The sequence below is a fragment of the Perna viridis genome, chromosome 4 (genome assembly GCF_037379345.1).
Source record: "Perna viridis isolate PV_CMFRI_1.1 ecotype Kerala chromosome 4, ASM3737934v1, whole genome shotgun sequence".
Lineage (NCBI taxonomy): Eukaryota > Metazoa > Mollusca > Bivalvia > Mytilida > Mytilidae > Perna > Perna viridis.
In genome coordinates this window covers 48079782-48094501 of record NC_142448.1, presented here as the reverse complement: position 1 = coordinate 48094501, position 14720 = coordinate 48079782, and positions in this window count along the sequence as shown.

The following is a 14720-nucleotide window of genomic DNA, read 5'->3' as shown; positions in this document are numbered from 1 at the left end:
GACATCTGAGGTACATGTACACGTTCACAGTCCAGGAATTCTAGTCTGCGTCACAGCCGGTATGTTGACTCTCAAAGGCATAAAAGTTGCTTTCATGGTGAGCTGTGGCAGCAATACTCTGGTATCGTATGTTCGGCTTGACTTTAGTCCCGGGCGATTTCTCCTGTATGATCCCGCTCCCGCTACCATTGGTTCTCGTCCAACTTGAAACTAAGAAGAATAGTACGACTCGCCTTCACTCGTCGTGTCATGCTCATTCATACGATTAGGAAAGAAAAATGATAAAAATTGTGTTTAATTAATCCCCACCACCCCCATCCCCCCAAAAATCCACTAAATGAATTTAAAACAGGTAAAAAGGAAAACATTTGGCCTTTCTTGCTTGAAAAATTTAGATCTTAAAAATCGCATTCAAACAAATTACAAAACATACTAGGACCAAGTTTTCTTTTTATAGGACGGATTGAACTAACATATTAAATGTTAGCCAATCGGCTTGGTTGTACTATATTGAAGCATCCAGATGTAAAAACTGTATATATAGTCACAGAGCGGCTGTGATAGAAAGGTACTCACTTTTAAATAAAAATAAGTGTCATTGGTCAATTTACTTTGATGAAGAATGTCGTTCGGAGAATGGAAAAGGGGGAGGGTCATTACTAATGCGAATACAAAATATTAACAACTATGATCAGTAAATTTGACTTCACGGTAGAATTGATTTTGAGCAAATGACGAAGGGGCACACACCTTTTGAAAAAAAAAAAATTAAAAAAAAAAAAAATAAACAACCTCTTTCTTCTTTCTCCCTTACATGTAAACAATAAAGAGAATCCTTACATCAAAACTCCATTATCTAACATTTCGTTTTCGTGCATTTACATACATGCAATGTAATCTGGTAGATAGTAAAAGCAGGAAAATGCGCGGGGGCGCATGTTTTCGGTTCTCTTACGCCGATATATACGATTGATTAATATATTCTATTTAATAGCACATAAGCGATATTCTGGTTTATCCTTCATCAGATACGGGTACAATAGTGACCAAAACGTTGGACAGTCGAACAGATATACATGTACATGCAGTTGTAACCATATTGGCATTACATGGAAGAAAATTTTGATCGGTCTAAAGTTGGAGTTTATTTGACCTACAAGTTGTGCATGGTGCAAATCAAATCATCAACGTTTCGGGTAACTGACAGAGATTTTAGCAAATGGACAAGTCTTTCAGTTCAAATACTTATAGGGGGTGGGAGTGAGAAGTGCTCACAACACCTTACGGCTATGTACACAGACACGTTGTTTCATTGTTTATACATATAGATGCTTATGCCTTTTGTTGTATTAACAAAGGATCATGAAAGAAAATGAAAAGATCAACTGGCGTTTGAATTGCTTTCACTTAATACACACGTAGGAAATACTTGTAGCACACAATGTTACACTTCGAATGCTGTCACTGTATTCAAAGAACTTTAGAACTAGACTTTTTTTGTAGAAATGAGTAAATAAATATGCTATTCTGACTACATGTATATGTGGGTAATAACATGAGGGGCAGGGATTTTTTATTTTTTTATTTTCTTACTTTGTATTATGAAATCTTTATTCAACTATCAAACTAAGAATCTTTTTTGAAATATCTAGATGGCCCTTAAAAGGGCCGCATAAATATGTGGAAACTGACATCTGAGGTACATGTACACGTTCACAGTCCAGGAATTCTAGTCTGCGTCACAGCCGGTATGTTGACTCTCAAAGGCATAAAAGTTGCTTTCATGGTGAGCTGTGGCAGCAATACTCTGGTATCGTATGTTCGGCTTGACTTTAGTCCCGGGCGATTTCTCCTGTATGATCCCGCTCCCGCTACCATTGGTTCTCGTCCAACTTGAAACTAAGAAGAATAGTACGACTCGCCTTCACTCGTCGTGTCATGCTCATTCATACGATTAGGAAAGAAAAATGAAATTTCAATCCACTAAATGAATTTAAAACAGGTAAAAAGGAAAACATTTGGCCTTTCTTGCTTGAAAAATTTAGATCTTAAAAATCGCATTCAAACAAATTACAAAACATACTAGGACCAAGTTTTCTTTTTATAGGACGGATTGAACTAACATATTAAATGTTAGCCAATCGGCTTGGTTGTACTATATTGAAGCATCCAGATGTAAAAACTGTATATATAGTCACAGAGCGGCTGTGATAGAAAGGTACTCACTTTTAAATAAAAATAAGTGTCATTGGTCAATTTACTTTGATGAAGAATGTCGTTCGGAGAATGGAAAATGGGGGAGGGTCATTACTAATGCGAATACACAATATTAACAACTATGATCAGTAAATTTGACTTCACGGTAGAATTGATTTTGAGCAAATGACGAAGGGGCACACACCTTTTGAAAAAAAAACAAAAAAAAAAAAAACAACGTCTTTCTTCTTTCTCCCTTACAAGTAAACAATAAAGAGAATCCTTACATCAAAACTCCATTATCTAACATTTCGTTTTCGTGCATTTACATATATGCAATGTAATCTGGTAGATAGTAAAAGCAGGAAAATGCGCGGGGGCGCATGTTTTCGGTTCTCTTACGCCGATCTATACGATTGATTAATATATTCTATTTAATAGCACATAAGCGATATTCTGGTTTATCCTTCATCAGATACGGGTACAATAGTGACCAAAACGTTGGACAGTCGAACAGATATACATGTACATGCAGTTGTAACCATATTGGCATTACATGGAAGAAAATTTTGATCGGTCTAAAGTTGGAGTTTATTTGACCTACAAGTTGTGCATGGTGCAAATCAAATCATCAACGTTTCGGGTAACTGACAGAGATTTTAGCAAATGGACAAGTCTTTCAGTTCAAATACTTATAGGGGGTGGGAGTGAGAAGTGCTCACAACACCTTACGGCTATGTACACAGACACGTTGTTTCATTGTTTATACATGTAGATGCTTATGCCTTTTGTTGTATTAACAAAGGATCATGAAAGAAAATGAAAAGATCAACTGGCGTTTGAATTGCTTTCACTTAATACACACGTAGGAAATACTTGTAGCACACAATGTTACACTTCGAAAGCTGTCACTGTATTCAAAGAACTTTAGAACTAGACTTTTTTTTGTTGTAGAAATGAGTAAATAAATATGCTATTCTGACTACATGTATATGTGGGTAATAACATGAGGGGCAGGGATTTTTTATTTTTTTATTTTCTTACTTTGTATTATGAAATCTTTATTCAACTATCAAACTAAGAATCTTTTTTGAAATATCTAGATGGCCCTTAAAAGGGCCGCATAAATATGTGGAAACTGACATCTGAGGTACATGTACACGTTCACAGTCCAGGAATTCTAGTCTGCGTCACAGCCGGTATGTTGACTCTCAAAGGCATAAAAGTTGCTTTCATGGTGAGCTGTGGCAGCAATACTCTGGTATCGTATGTTCGGCTTGACTTTAGTCCCGGGCGATTTCTCCTGTATGATCCCGCTCCTGCTACCATTGGTTCTCGTCCAACTTGAAACTAAGAAGAATAGTACGACTCGCCTTCACTCGTCGTGTCATGCTCATTCATACGATTAGGAAAGAAAAATGATAAAAATTGTGTTTAATTAATCCCCATCACCCCCATCCCCCCAAAAATCCACTAAATGAATTTAAAACAGGTAAAAAGGAAAACATTTGGCCTTTCTTGCTTGAAAAATTTAGATCTTAAAAATCGCATTCAAACAAATTACAAAACATACTAGGACCAAGTTTTCTTTTTATAGGACGGATTGAACTAACATATTAAATGTTAGCCAATCGGCTTGGTTGTACTATATTGAAGCATCCAGATGTAAAAACTGTATATATAGTCACAGAGCGGCTGTGATAGAAAGGTACTCACTTTTAAATAAAAATAAGTGTCATTGGTCAATTTACTTTGATGAAGAATGTCGTTCGGAGAATGGAAAAGGGGGAGGGTCATTACTAATGTGAATACACAATATTAACAACTATGATCAGTAAATTTGACTTCACGGTAGAATTGATTTTGAGCAAATGACGAAGGGGCACACACCTTTTGAAAAAAAAAAAACAATTTCTTTCTTCTTTCTCCCTTACATGTAAACAATAAAGAGAATCCTTACATCAAAACTCCATTATCTAACATTTCGTTTTCGTGCATTTACATATATGTAATGTAATCTGGTAGATAGTAAAAGCAGGAAAATGCGCGGGGGCGCATGTTTTCGGTTCTCTTACGCCGATCTATACGATTGATTAATATATTCTATTTAATAGCACATAAGCGATATTCTGGTTTATCCTTCATCAGATACGGGTACAATAGTGACCAAAACGTTGGACAGTCGAACAGATATACATGTACATGCAGTTGTAACCATATTGGCATTACATGGAAGAAAATTTTGATCGGTCTAAAGTTGGAGTTTATTTGACCTACAAGTTGTGCATGGTGCAAATCAAATCATCAACGTTTCGGGTAACTGACAGAGATTTTAGCAAATGGACAAGTCTTTCAGTTCAAATACTTATAGGGGGTGGGAGTGAGAAGTGCTCACAACATCTTACGGCTATGTACACAGACACGTTGTTTCATTGTTTATACATGTAGATGCTTATGCCTTTTGTTGTATTAACAAAGGATCATGAAAGAAAATGAAAAGATCAACTGGCGTTTGAATTGCTTTCACTTAATACACACGTAGGAAATACTTGTAGCACACAATGTTACACTTCGAAAGCTGTCACTGTATTCAAAGAACTTTAGAACTAGACTTTTTTTTTGTAGAAATGAGTAAATAAATATGCTATTCTGACTACATGTATATGTGGGTAATAACATGAGGGGCAGGGATTTTTTATTTTTTTATTTTCTTACTTTGTATTATGAAATCTTTATTCAACTATCAAACTAAGAATCTTTTTTGAAATATCTAGATGGCCCTTAAAAGGGCCGCATAAATATGTGGAAACTGACATCTGAGGTACATGTACACGTTCACAGTCCAGGAATTCTAGTCTGCGTCACAGCCGGCATGTTGACTCTCAAAGGCATAAAAGTTGCTTTCATGGTGAGCTGTGGCAGCAATACTCTGGTATCGAATGTTCGGCTTGACTTTAGTCCCAGGCGATTTCTCCTGTATGATCCCGCTCCCGCTACCATTGGTTCTCGTCCAACTTGAAACTAAGAAGAATAGTACGACTCGCCTTCACTCGTCGTGTCATGCTCATTCATACGATTAGGAAAGAAAAATGATAAAAATTGTGTTTAATTAATCCCCACCACCCCCATCCCCCCAAAAATCCACCAAATGAATTTAAAACAGGTGAAAAGGAAAACATTTGGCCTTTCTTGCTTGAAAAATTTAGATCTTAAAAATCGCATTCAAACAAATTACAAAACATACTAGGACCAAGTTTTCTTTTTATAGGACGGATTGAACTAACATATTAAATGTTAGCCAATCGGCTTGGTTGTACTATATTGAAGCATCCAGATGTAAAAACTGTATATATAGTCACAGAGCGGCTGTGATAGAAAGGTACTCACTTTTAAATAAAAATAAGTGTCATTGGTCAATTTACTTTGATGAAGAATGTCGTTCGGAGAATGGAAAAGGGGGAGGGTCATTACTAATGTGAATACACAATATTAACAACTATGATCAGTAAATTTGACTTCACGGTAGAATTGATTTTGAGCAAATGACGAAGGGGCACACACCTTTTGAAAAAAAAACAAAAACCAACGTCTTTCTTCTTTCTCCCTTACATGTAAACAATAAAGAGAATCCTTACATCAAAACTCCATTATCTAACATTTCGTTTTCGTGCATTTACATATATGCAATGTAATCTGGTAGATAGTAAAAGCAGGAAAATGCGCGGGGGCGCATGTTTTCGGTTCTCTTACGCCGATATATACGATTGATTAATATATTCTATTTAATAGCACATAAGCGACATTCTGGTTTATCCTTCATCAGATACGGGTACAATAGTGACCAAAACGTTGGACAGTCGAACAGATATACATGTACATGCAGTTGTAACCATATTGGCATTACATGGAAGAAAATTTTGATCGGTCTAAAGTTGGAGTTTATTTGACCTACAAGTTGTGCATGGTGCAAATCAAATCATCAACGTTTCGGGTAACTGACAGAGATTTTAGCAAATGGACAAGTCTTTCAGTTCAAATACTTATAGGGGGTGGGAGTGAGAAGTGCTCACAACACCTTACGGCTATGTACACAGACACGTTGTTTCATTGTTTATACATGTAGATGCTTATGCCTTTTGTTGTATTAACAAAGGATCATGAAAGAAAATGAAAAGATCAACTGGCGTTTGAATTGCTTTCACTTAATACACACGTAGGAAATACTTGTAGCACACAATGTTACACTTCGAAAGCTGTCACTGTATTCAAAGAACTTTAGAACTAGACTTTTTTTTGTTGTAGAAATGAGTAAATAAATATGCTATTCTGACTACATGTATATGTGGGTAATAACATGAGGGGCAGGGATTTTTTATTTTTTTATTTTCTTACTTTGTATTATGAAATCTTTATTCAACTATCAAACTAAGAATCTTTTTTGAAATATCTAGATGGCCCTTAAAAGGGCCGCATAAATATGTGGAAACTGACATCTGAGGTACATGTACACGTTCACAGTCCAGGAATTCTAGTCTGCGTCACAGCCGGTATGTTGACTCTCAAAGGCATAAAAGTTGCTTTCATGGTGAGCTGTGGCAGCAATACTCTGGTATCGTATGTTCGGCTTGACTTTAGTCCCGGGCGATTTCTCCTGTATGATCCCGCTCCCGCTACCATTGGTTCTCGTCCAACTTGAAACTAAGAAGAATAGTACGACTCGCCTTCACTCGTCGTGTCATGCTCATTCATACGATTAGGAAAGAAAAATGATAAAAATTGTGTTTAATTAATCCCCATCACCCCCATCCCCCCAAAAAATCCACTAAATGAATTTAAAACAGGTAAAAAGGAAAACATTTGGCCTTTCTTGCTTGAAAAATTTAGATCTTAAAAATCGCATTCAAACAAATTACAAAACATACTAGGACCAAGTTTTCTTTTTATAGGACGGATTGAACTAACATATTAAATGTTAGCCAATCGGCTTGGTTGTACTATATTGAAGCATCCAGATGTAAAAACTGTATATATAGTCACAGAGCGGCTGTGATAGAAAGGTACTCACTTTTAAATAAAAATAAGTGTCATTGGTCAATTTACTTTGATGAAGAATGTCGTTCGGAGAATGGAAAAGGGGGAGGGTCATTACTAATGTGAATACACAATATTAACAACTATGATCAGTAAATTTGACTTCACGGTAGAATTGATTTTGAGCAAATGACGAAGGGGCACACACCTTTTGAAAAAAAAAAAAAAAAAAAAAACAACGTCTTTCTTCTTTCTCCCTTACATGTAAACAATAAAGAGAATCCTTACATCAAAACTCCATTATCTAACATTTCGTTTTCGTGCATTTACATATATGCAATGTAATCTGGTAGATAGTAAAAGCAGGAAAATGCGCGGGGGCGCATGTTTTCGGTTCTCTTACGCCGATCTATACGATTGATTAATATATTCTATTTAATAGCACATAAGCGATATTCTGGTTTATCCTTCATCAGATACGGGTACAATAGTGACCAAAACGTTGGACAGTCGAACAGATATACATGTACATGCAGTTGTAACCATATTGGCATTACATGGAAGAAAATTTTGATCGGTCTAAAGTTGGAGTTTATTTGACCTACAAGTTGTGCATGGTGCAAATCAAATCATCAACGTTTCGGGTAACTGACAGAGATTTTAGCAAATGGACAAGTCTTTCAGTTCAAATACTTATAGGGGGTGGGAGTGAGAAGTGCTCACAACACCTTACGGCTATGTACACAGACACGTTGTTTCATTGTTTATACATGTAGATGCTTATGCCTTTTGTTGTATTAACAAAGGATCATGAAAGAAAATGAAAAGATTAACTGGCGTTTGAATTGCTTTCACTTAATACACACGTAGGAAATACTTGTAGCACACAATGTTACACTTCGAAAGCTGTCACTGTATTCAAAGAACTTTAGAACTAGACTTTTTTTTGTTGTAGAAATGAGTAAATAAATATGCTATTCTGACTACATGTATATGTGGGTAATAACATGAGGGGCAGGGATTTTTTATTTTTTTATTTTCTTACTTTGTATTATGAAATCTTTATTCAACTATCAAACTAAGAATCTTTTTTGAAATATCTAGATGGCCCTTAAAAGGGCCGCATAAATATGTGGAAACTGACATCTGAGGTACATGTACACGTTCACAGTCCAGGAATTCTAGTCTGCGTCACAGCCGGTATGTTGACTCTCAAAGGCATAAAAGTTGCTTTCATGGTGAGCTGTGGCAGCAATACTCTGGTATCGTATGTTCGGCTTGACTTTAGTCCCGGGCGATTTCTCCTGTATGATCCCGCTCCCGCTACCATTGGTTCTCGTCCAACTTGAAACTAAGAAGAATAGTACGACTCGCCTTCACTCGTCGTGTCATGCTCATTCATACGATTAGGAAAGAAAAATGATAAAAATTGTGTTTAATTAATCCCCACCACCCCCATCCTCCCAAAAATCCACTAAATGAATTTAAAACAGGTAAAAAGGAAAACATTTGGCCTTTCTTGCTTGAAAAATTTAGATCTTAAAAATCGCATTCAAACAAATTACAAAACATACTAGGACCAAGTTTTCTTTTTATAGGACGGATTGAACTAACATATTAAATGTTAGCCAATCGGCTTGGTTGTACTATATTGAAGCATCCAGATGTAAAAACTGTATATATAGTCACAGAGCGGCTGTGATAGAAAGGTACTCACTTTTAAATAAAAATAAGTGTCATTGGTCAATTTACTTTGATGAAGAATGTCGTTCGGAGAATGGAAAAGGGGGAGGGTCATTACTAATGTGAATACACAATATTAACAACTATGATCAGTAAATTTGACTTCACGGTAGAATTGATTTTGAGCAAATGACGAAGGGGCACACACCTTTTGAAAAAAAAAAACAATTTCTTTCTTCTTTCTCCCTTACATGTAAACAATAAAGAGAATCCTTACATCAAAACTCCATTATCTAACATTTCGTTTTCGTGCATTTACATATATGTAATGTAATCTGGTAGATAGTAAAAGCAGGAAAATGCGCGGGGGCGCATGTTTTCGGTTCTCTTACGCCGATCTATACGATTGATTAATATATTCTATTTAATAGCACATAAGCGATATTCTGGTTTATCCTTCATCAGATACGGGTACAATAGTGACCAAAACGTTGGACAGTCGAACAGATATACATGTACATGCAGTTGTAACCATATTGGCATTACATGGAAGAAAATTTTGATCGGTCTAAAGTTGGAGTTTATTTGACCTACAAGTTGTGCATGGTGCAAATCAAATCATCAACGTTTCGGGTAACTGACAGAGATTTTAGCAAATGGACAAGTCTTTCAGTTCAAATACTTATAGGGGGTGGGAGTGAGAAGTGCTCACAACACCTTACGGCTATGTACACAGACACGTTGTTTCATTGTTTATACATGTAGATGCTTATGCCTTTTGTTGTATTAACAAAGGATCATGAAAGAAAATGAAAAGATCAACTGGCGTTTGAATTGATTTCACTTAATACACACGTAGGAAATACTTGTAGCACACAATGTTACACTTCGAAAGCTGTCACTGTATTCAAAGAACTTTAGAACTAGACTTTTTTTTTGTAGAAATGAGTAAATAAATATGCTATTCTGACTACATGTATATGTGGGTAATAACATGAGGGGCAGGGATTTTTTATTTTTTTATTTTCTTACTTTGTATTATGAAATCTTTATTCAACTATCAAACTAAGAATCTTTTTTGAAATATCTAGATGGCCCTTAAAAGGGCCGCATAAATATGTGGAAACTGACATCTGAGGTACATGTACACGTTCACAGTCCAGGAATTCTAGTCTGCGTCACAGCCGGCATGTTGACTCTCAAAGGCATAAAAGTTGCTTTCATGGTGAGCTGTGGCAGCAATACTCTGGTATCGAATGTTCGGCTTGACTTTAGTCCCGGGCGATTTCTCCTGTATGATCCCGCTCCCGCTACCATTGGTTCTCGTCCAACTTGAAACTAAGAAGAATAGTACGACTCGCCTTCACTCGTCGTGTCATGCTCATTCATACGATTAGGAAAGAAAAATGAAATTTCAATCCACTAAATGAATTTAAAACAGGTAAAAAGGAAAACATTTGGCCTTTCTTGCTTGAAAAATTTAGATCTTAAAAATCGCATTCAAACAAATTACAAAACATACTAGGACCAAGTTTTCTTTTTATAGGACGGATTGAACTAACATATTAAATGTTAGCCAATCGGCTTGGTTGTACTATATTGAAGCATCCAGATGTAAAAACTGTATATATAGTCACAGAGCGGCTGTGATAGAAAGGTACTCACTTTTAAATAAAAATAAGTGTCATTGGTCAATTTACTTTGATGAAGAATGTCGTTCGGAGAATGGAAAAGGGGGAGGGTCATTACTAATGCGAATACACAATATTAACAACTATGATCAGTAAATTTGACTTCACGGTAGAATTGATTTTGAGCAAATGACGAAGGGGCACACACCTTTTGAAAAAAAACAAAATTAAAAAAAAAAAAATAAACAACCTCTTTCTTCTTTCTCCCTTACATGTAAACAATAAAGAGAATCCTTACATCAAAACTCCATTATCTAACATTTCGTTTTCGTGCATTTACATACATGCAATGTAATCTGGTAGATAGTAAAAGCAGGAAAATGCGCGGGGGCGCATGTTTTCGGTTCTCTTACGCCGATATATACGATTGATTAATATATTCTATTTAATAGTACATAAGCGATATTCTGGTTTATCCTTCATCAGATACGGGTACAATAGTGACCAAAACGTTGGACAGTCGAACAGATATACATGTACATGCAGTTGTAACCATATTGGCATTACATGGAAGAAAATTTTGATCGGTCTAAAGTTGGAGTTTATTTGACCTACAAGTTGTGCATGGTGCAAATCAAATCATCAACGTTTCGGGTAACTGACAGAGATTTTAGCAAATGGACAAGTCTTTCAGTTCAAATACTTATAGGGGGTGGGAGTGAGAAGTGCTCACAACACCTTACGGCTATGTACACAGACACGTTGTTTCATTGTTTATACATATAGATGCTTATGCCTTTTGTTGTATTAACAAAGGATCATGAAAGAAAATGAAAAGATCAACTGGCGTTTGAATTGCTTTCACTTAATACACACGTAGGAAATACTTGTAGCACACAATGTTACACTTCGAAAGCTGTCACTGTATTCAAAGAACTTTAGAACTAGACTTTTTTTTTGTAGAAATGAGTAAATAAATATGCTATTCTGACTACATGTATATGTGGGTAATAACATGAGGGGCAGGGATTTTTTATTTTTTTATTTTCTTACTTTGTATTATGAAATCTTTATTCAACTATCAAACTAAGAATCTTTTTTGAAATATCTAGATGGCCCTTAAAAGGGCCGCATAAATATGTGGAAACTGACATCTGAGGTACATGTACACGTTCACAGTCCAGGAATTCTAGTCTGCGTCACAGCCGGCATGTTGACTCTCAAAGGCATAAAAGTTGCTTTCATGGTGAGCTGTGGCAGCAATACTCTGGTATCGAATGTTCGGCTTGACTTTAGTCCCGGGCGATTTCTCCTGTATGATCCCGCTCCCGCTACCATTGGTTCTCGTCCAACTTGAAACTAAGAAGAATAGTACGACTCGCCTTCACTCGTCGTGTCATGCTCATTCATACGATTAGGAAAGAAAAATGAAATTTCAATCCACTAAATGAATTTAAAACAGGTAAAAAGGAAAACATTTGGCCTTTCTTGCTTGAAAAATTTAGATCTTAAAAATCGCATTCAAACAAATTACAAAACATACTAGGACCAAGTTTTCTTTTTATAGGACGGATTGAACTAACATATTAAATGTTAGCCAATCGGCTTGGTTGTACTATATTGAAGCATCCAGATGTAAAAACTGTATATATAGTCACAGAGCGGCTGTGATAGAAAGGTACTCACTTTTAAATAAAAATAAGTGTCATTGGTCAATTTACTTTGATGAAGAATGTCGTTCGGAGAATGGAAAAGGGGGAGGGTCATTACTAATGCGAATACACAATATTAACAACTGTGATCAGTAAATTTGACTTCACGGTAGAATTGATTTTGAGCAAATGACGAAGGGGCACACACCTTTTGAAAAAAAACAAAATTAAAAAAAAAAAAATAAACAACCTCTTTCTTCTTTCTCCCTTACATGTAAACAATAAAGAGAATCCTTACATCAAAACTCCATTATCTAACATTTCGTTTTCGTGCATTTACATACATGCAATGTAATCTGGTAGATAGTAAAAGCAGGAAAATGCGCGGGGGCGCATGTTTTCGGTTCTCTTACGCCGATATATACGATTGATTAATATATTCTATTTAATAGTACATAAGCGATATTCTGGTTTATCCTTCATCAGATACGGGTACAATAGTGACCAAAACGTTGGACAGTCGAACAGATATACATGTACATGCAGTTGTAACCATATTGGCATTACATGGAAGAAAATTTGGATCGGTCTAAAGTTGGAGTTTATTTGACCTACAAGTTGTGCATGGTGCAAATCAAATCATCAACGTTTCGGGTAACTGACAGAGATTTTAGCAAATGGACAAGTCTTTCAGTTCAAATACTTATAGGGGGTGGGAGTGAGAAGTGCTCACAACACCTTACGGCTATGTACACAGACACGTTGTTTCATTGTTTATACATATAGATGCTTATGCCTTTTGTTGTATTAACAAAGGATCATGAAAGAAAATGAAAAGATCAACTGGCGTTTGAATTGCTTTCACTTAATACACACGTAGGAAATACTTGTAGCACACAATGTTACATTTCGAATGCTGTCACTGTATTCAAAGAACTTTAGAACTAGACTTTTTTTGTAGAAATGAGTAAATAAATATGCTATTCTGACTACATGTATATGTGGGTAATAACATGAGGGGCAGGGATTTTTTATTTTTTTATTTTCTTACTTTGTATTATGAAATCTTTATTCAACTATCAAACTAAGAATCTTTTTTGAAATATCTAGATGGCCCTTAAAAGGGCCGCATAAATATGTGGAAACTGACATCTGAGGTACATGTACACGTTCACAGTCCAGGAATTCTAGTCTGCGTCACAGCCGGTATGTTGACTCTCAAAGGCATAAAAGTTGCTTTCATGGTGAGCTGTGGCAGCAATACTCTGGTATCGTATGTTCGGCTTGACTTTAGTCCCGGGCGATTTCTCCTGTATGATCCCGCTCCCGCTACCATTGGTTCTCGTCCAACTTGAAACTAAGAAGAATAGTACGACTCGCCTTCACTCGTCGTGTCATGCTCATTCATACGATTAGGAAAGAAAAATGATAAAAATTGTGTTTAATTAATCCCCACCACCCCCATCCCCCCAAAAATCCACCAAATGAATTTAAAACAGGTAAAAAGGAAAACATTTGGCCTTTCTTGCTTGAAAAATTTAGATCTTAAAAATCGCATTCAAACAAATTACAAAACATACTAGGACCAAGTTTTCTTTTTATAGGACGGATTGAACTAACATATTAAATGTTAGCCAATCGGCTTGGTTGTACTATATTGAAGCATCCAGATGTAAAAACTGTATATATAGTCACAGAGCGGCTGTGATAGAAAGGTACTCACTTTTAAATAAAAATAAGTGTCATTGGTCAATTTACTTTGATGAAGAATGTCGTTCGGAGAATGGAAAAGGGGGAGGGTCATTACTAATGCGAATACACAATATTAACAACTATGATCAGTAAATTTGACTTCACGGTAGAATTGATTTTGAGCAAATGACGAAGGGGCACACACCTTTTGAAAAAAAAAAAAATAAAAAAAAAAAAATAAACAACCTCTTTCTTCTTTCTCCCTTACATGTAAACAATAAAGAGAATCCTTACATCAAAACTCCATTATCTAACATTTCGTTTTCGTGCATTTACATACATGCAATGTAATCTGGTAGATAGTAAAAGCAGGAAAATGCGCGGGGGCGCATGTTTTCGGTTCTTTTACGCCGATATATACGATTGATTAATATATTCTATTTAATAGCACATAAGCGATATTCTGGTTTATCCTTCATCAGATACGGGTACAATAGTGACCAAAACGTTGGACAGTCGAACAGATATACATGTACATGCAGTTGTAACCATATTGGCATTACATGGAAGAAAATTTTGATCGGTCTAAAGTTGGAGTTTATTTGACCTACAAGTTGTGCATGGTGCAAATCAAATCATCAACGTTTCGGGTAACTGACAGAGATTTTAGCAAATGGACAAGTCTTTCAGTTCAAATACTTATAGGGGGTGGGAGTGAGAAGTGCTCACAACACCTTACGGCTATGTACACAGACACGTTGTTTCATTGTTTATACATATAGATGCTTATGCCTTTTGTTGTATTAACAAAGGATCATGAAAGAAAATGAAAAGA